General features: G+C 32.4%; 1 long non-coding RNA gene across 1 annotated transcript; it reads left to right on the forward strand.

The window, feature by feature from the left end:
- Positions 1–2,593: 2,593 nt before the first annotated feature.
- Positions 2,594–3,751, forward strand: LOC125870871 (uncharacterized). Its single transcript, XR_007446951.1, has 3 exons — positions 2,594–2,765; positions 2,851–2,913; positions 3,711–3,751. It is a non-coding gene; the product is annotated as an uncharacterized LOC125870871 (long non-coding RNA).
- The last annotated feature ends 2,491 nt before the right edge of the window (positions 3,752–6,242 follow it).

Genomic DNA, 6,242 nt, shown 5'->3' on the forward strand with positions numbered 1-6,242 from the left:
AGGGAATACCAGGATCTCCACTGAAGAGAAGGTGTGGCCGGAAAGACAACTTGAAGAGGATGAAATATTAGAGGGGCTTAAACAGTGTGCCATTGATAAGGCCCCAGGCCCTGATGGATTCCCAATGTCATTCTTCATTGCTTTCTGGGAAATGTTGAAGTCAGATATACTCCTCACCCTATGGTGTTGGCCACTGGCCAGATTCAAAAAGGGGACTTCCCCATGCCTTGTCACTTGGTCATCAACTCTAGGGGCTAATTTATATGCAAAATATGGCCACGTGAATCCATTTTGTCTCCGTAAAATAAGGTATTTTATGTATATATGTTTTAAAACTGGTATAATATAATATTCTGGCACCCATGCTACAAGAAGGCCAAAAGGTGCACTTAGTTGGATGTTGAGTTTTTCACCATGAGGACTAAGGATCAATTCCCACTTAATACATTGTTTCCTTTTTTTTTTAGTGGTGCACCCATGCTCAAGAAATTATAGGTTTGCCTCTGAATTGTCAAAGCATAAAAGGTTTTGAGGGCTAGGTATCAGTTCCCACTTCCTAATTTTTTCTTAGTGGTGCACCCATGATCTAGAAATCCTAGATTCGCCCCTGAATTTAACTCTTTATCTCCTACAAAAACTGATTTCGACACACCTTTCATCAGAATAGGGTGTGAGTCTCTTACTATCTCCAAAACACTGTGAAACTTCTCCAAAATAGTGATTAGGGTTCTGGTTGAAATTGCCTTCATCTGGCCCAGTGACTTGCATCACCGGAGGGCTTTCACACCATATCTGCATTTCAAAGCTCTGCTCGATCTCGACACTACTCGGATTCTTCTCGAGAGAACCTTTTTACCTTAATTCTGGCCTATTTCAGGTGATGTTTTAGAAGAGTATCTTCTTCCGTTTCTATCCCTCCACATTTCCTCCCTATTTCCTTGATAAAGTGGTTTTATGCAGGTGGCATCCTCAAGCTGAAATTTAATGTGGTCTATTTCCTAGGGATTGACGTAGTGTTTTTTTGTTTGGAGCAAAATTTACTGAAATTTTCTTTCAGAAAATATAAAAGCCTATCATAGTTTGGAAAGAGTACCATGGACTGACGACCTAGTACTTTTTGTATCTCATGGAGTTTGCACATAAAGGAAGCAATACATACATAAAGTTGTCCTTGATTACAAACAACAATTATATATGGAAAAGCCTGCATTGGGAAGAAATATTTGAAATAAAAATCATGTCAATCTAGTCCAGAAATCACAAAAATCACTGATTCTGATCCAAAAGTACTATTTAATTGTCTAATTTAAATTAATGTATAAATTTTGTCATGCTACATTTTAAATTTACTATTTACAATCATTAATATATCATTTTGTCAAGTAGATTCAATTTTTTTCAGAACAGTGGTGTCCTGGACAGTTTCACATGCCTACACTATTCTACTAGATACCTGCTACCTTCNGTAAGTAGTCCTGTTTTTTTTGTTGGTTTTTCTATGTAACTAACACTTTTGGAGGTGGCCAACATAGCCCTTAATGCTGAGGAATACAATATTACCAGTTTCAAAAAAAATAAAAATCATGTCAATCTAGTCCAGAAATCACAAAAATCACTGATTCTGATCCAAAAGTACTATTTAATTGTCTAATTTAAATTAATGAATAAATTTTGTCATGCTACATTTTAAATTTACTATTTACAATCACTAATATATCATTTTGTCAAGTAGATTCAATTTTTTTCAGAACAGTGGTGTCCTGGCCAGTTTCACATGCCTACACTATTCTACTAGATACCTGCTACCTTCCCATGATGCAGATATCAAGTAAATCTCCCCCACCAAGGCTTTGGCATATGGGAAGAAATCACTAAAAGCTGTCTCCCTTGGTTTTCATCCACTTTATTGCCGTCGACCTCGAGGCCATGACCTTTGGTGCTTTGCCTGTTTGTTAGTTATATTCATTATTTCATGCTACCCTCATCAGGTGGGCATCTTGGTGCATGACTTGGGTCTATTAAGTGTTTTCTAAACCTAAGTGCTCAATGTACACTGCACTTACCTTGAAGGTTACGTCTCTGTTATTAAGTCCAACTTTTAACAACATTGTGGCATGCACCACAGGTGTGAACTTATGTCCAAAGTTTATCCCCAACTCGTTTGTGAATTTCATGGTCTAGTCAAATCCCACACCTTTCATGCTCGCATTCGGCAACTCCACTTTCGTCTGTGCTGGTTTACAGTAGAAACAGGAATTAAACTAGAACTGTTATTGTTATCTATAAGACTTCATATAGATCCTATGATTTCTTTCTAGTCTTACCATTCAACGTCTTTCAACACACTTTCACATGTTTTGCAGCATTTTCATTGCTACCTTAATGCTGTTTAGTGAGATCATGTGTGGTGAGCTTATTGCATTTGATCTGCACATCCCATATTTCTTTAGCTTCTTTAATTTTTCATGTGCAATTAGACCTTCTGATCTGCATTTCTTACTACTGTGTAATCGGTGGTTGTGCTTGTCGGTGCTCATTCTACTCGTCTCAGGACTCTGGTTCTTTACCCTGATGTTATCAGCTAATCACATAATTAACAAAAATGGGTGAAAACTACTCAAGCATGCTCATTTGCTATTCCAGCGTACACTGTGGACTGCTCTTATATATAAAGGTTTATACATTTGGTGCAGGCGGAATCAGTGGATAATTTTCTACAGTCATTGGGTCTTGAGAAGTATGCTATTACATTTCAAGCTGAAGAAGTATGTAAATCACTGCTGCTCTTTCCTTCTTAATTTAGTTTGGAGTCCTGCAGCATTTCACCTTTTCCCTGTTCTTTTCTTGCAGGTTGATATGGCTGCTCTTGTGCACATGACAGATGAAGATCTCAAAGCTATAGGAATACCAATGGTAAGTATCATAATTTTGTATGAGAATTCATTTGAAGATTGTGACTTTCTGTTTTTCATTTTCTTGTTAATTTTTTGGTTATGAATGAGAAGAAAAATCTTAATGAAGAGGGTTTGATTCAGTAGGAATTGTTTTTGATAAGAAATTTTTCAACAAGTGTTTCTTGGAAGCTTCTTAAGTTTGACTGTCTTGATAATCATACTGATTCGAGAGATTAGGTTTTTCAAGGGTTAGGCCAAAGGATTCTTGAGTAGGACATCTTTGGATTTGCATTTCAGAGTCAACCCTGACCACGTGGTGATAGCTTGGACTTTCAGTGAAAAACCTCCGTAACCTTTTATTCTGTTCATTTCTTTGTTTTTTAGTTTACTCCCTTTGTCCCATTTTATGTGACACTTTACCTTTTAGTCTTCTCTAGAAAGATGACACATTTCTCATTTTGGAAACTATTTCTTAATGACATGTCTTGTTGCGATTCACTTGATGTAAAAGTTCATTGTCTTATAAAGAGAGAAAATAAAAAGTCATGTTGAACTCCTCTCACCATTATTCATTTAAAATGATATTTGTGGTACTTCACACACACGCACACACATCTATAGTTTATTTACATATCTAAAGTCCTGTCATTTCTTAAACTCAATATTCTGTTTTTTTTTTCCAATTGGGTTGGGGGGTGGGGTCACAGAGGCGTGAAGGGTGTATAATTGTTCAAGATTTTGAGGAATCATGGCACGGGCAGCGGTCTTTTCTATTACGTGCTGATCGAAAGCTTTATTCCATTTTGGTTGTTTCAGGGTCCAAGGAAGAAGATAATATTAGCACTGGAGACTAGAATGGGGTTTTTCAATGGTCTACCATCCAATTAGTCAGAAGGCGGCTTGTGTTTTAATTGTACAAGTCTCTTTCTGGGATTAATTTCTTTTAAGTGTTTTCTTTTTCAATTTTTGGGTTTTATCAAAGTCAAGTGTGGTTAATTAGAGCTCTCAACATTTAATGATGAGCTAACCCTTGAAGGGCATATAATTTAATGGCTTTGTTGGTTGCTTTGCTTGTAACATGGAAACCAATTTTTGCTGTTTCATCCCTCATCTAGCTTTACATTTTAGTTTTGTATCACTATTATCTCTTCACTTCTCCAAAAGATAAATTTATATATTATTTTACTGTGAAGTCTATGTTTTCCTGTCAAAAAAATCACATAAATATAATTTTTAATTACAGAACACAATAAATTAATTTGGGCACATTCACTTTTGCTGAATTTTTGCTGAATTGTATACAAAAAAAATAAAATACAATTTGAGAAATTCAAATTAAATGTCCAAACAAAATTTCAATTTCAAATTAATTTGATTTGAAATTATGATTCTATATCACATCCAAATGAGTCCTTAGTGTTGTTTGATACTCCCTCCATTTCATATTAATTGGATTGTTGAGTCATTTTTCATTTTTTAAATTAACTTAATTATTCAGTTTTCAAGACTAGATTTAGAGTGTTCTTCCAATTTTGCCCTTAATTAGTTAATAATGGAATTAGTGATTAATTAATATTTAGTTATTTTAATTAGAAATTTGACAATAATTAATAAAGTTAAAAATGGAAAACTATGTTCAATTTATGTCTTAATCTATTTTTCTTAAAGGGTGTGAAACACCTAAAAAATTCAATTAATATGGAGTGGAGGGAGTAATTACTATCAAATCTATGTTTTTAGATTGGTTAATTTGTAAGTGCATGTACGTAAGCGACTTTGGTTACTTAGATGTGTTCTATGAACACATTTAAGCAAATGAATTGATTCAAATTAACATAACAAATAGAGACAAATTTGAAATTTAAACTTTATGAGTTGAACGGTCAAGGATCTTAGCATTGAGCTAATTGTATTTTTAAAGTTATGAATTTAGATATCTCATTTGTTGCAATTTTAATAAATTCTTATTTATGAAGTTTTTGCTTCACATAAAAAATATTAGATTCAAGATAAATCCGACGTCCCAACTCTACTTTTGGCTCTAACAGGAATGTCCCACTTTAGGGTTCAAGTGCTGTCTATCAAAAGTAATCTTATCTCAAATATTTTAAATTTAAAACGTATAATTAAAGATATAAGATACTTATCGATCACCTACCACCAAAAATGATAGCAATACTTCAAATATATGAAGTAGAAAACTTACGCAATAAAGATTTTCTTAGCAATTAGAATCGATTTAGGGAACTTCTAAAATTTACGTATTTCAAAACGTGTTTTCGAATTCTTTATAGTTATAGCAGTTTGTGTAAGTAAAGATATTTAAGTTCTTTTATTAGTATTAGAGTAGTAGTTTGCATTTATTCAAATTTTTCCCAAAAACAAAAGAACTTGAGAAAAACAAATTTACGTAAAAAATATGTACAAATTTACATTATGATAAACTTAATCATAATTTTTAGTTCTTTATTACTCTTAGAGATTTTAGTTAAGTAGTAAAATTATATTTAACAAAAACATTTCATCTTTTGTTTGAGATTCACTCCCATCATAGGATAAAATATGTGTTTATCAAAATATTTATTACTCCCTCTATTGCTTTTACTTGTCACTTATTTCTAAGATAGACTTTTATTTTTACTTGTCACTTTTGACCTATCAAAAAAAGACAATTAATTTTTTCCATGTTTTACCCTCGACATTAAATACTTATTCTACATATCATTTTTCAAGACCTAATACTAAACAACATTTAATAGGAATAGTTTGATAAAATACATATATCAGTAATTGTTTTCTTAAGGGTGTACCAAGTCAAACAACGACAAGTAAAAATAAACGGAGAAAGTATTATTTAATTATAATTAAATAATATATGCTTATTTTATTTTTAACTATTAAAATTTATTTTATTTAGTGTACATCACAAATGTAAATGTAGATAAATATTGTGGTCCCATACTACGTTCAATTAAAAAAATATAAAAATAAATTAAAACGAAGAAAATATAATCAATTATATGGCATGGCAGTTGGTCAAGATAAGTGATAAGTGACAGTTTATCAATCTCCAATACATTCAATTCTTATATTATAAATATAACCCAATGTTTGCATCAATTTCTTCATCCTTTAATTAATATAACTAAGCTTTGAAGAAAAAAAATGATGGGTTCCAAGGCATTTTTATTTCTTGGCATTTTTTTGGCAATCTTTTCAATGATAAGCTTTGAGGTTGTAGCTAGAGAGTTGGCTGAGACCCGTAAGATTACTTTTTCCTTTCACTATTTATTTCTTTGAAATATTGGATTTCTTATCTAATTATTTGATATATATATATATATATAT

The sequence above is a fragment of the Solanum stenotomum genome, chromosome 7, assembly GCF_019186545.1.
Source record: "Solanum stenotomum isolate F172 chromosome 7, ASM1918654v1, whole genome shotgun sequence".
Lineage (NCBI taxonomy): Eukaryota > Viridiplantae > Streptophyta > Magnoliopsida > Solanales > Solanaceae > Solanum > Solanum stenotomum.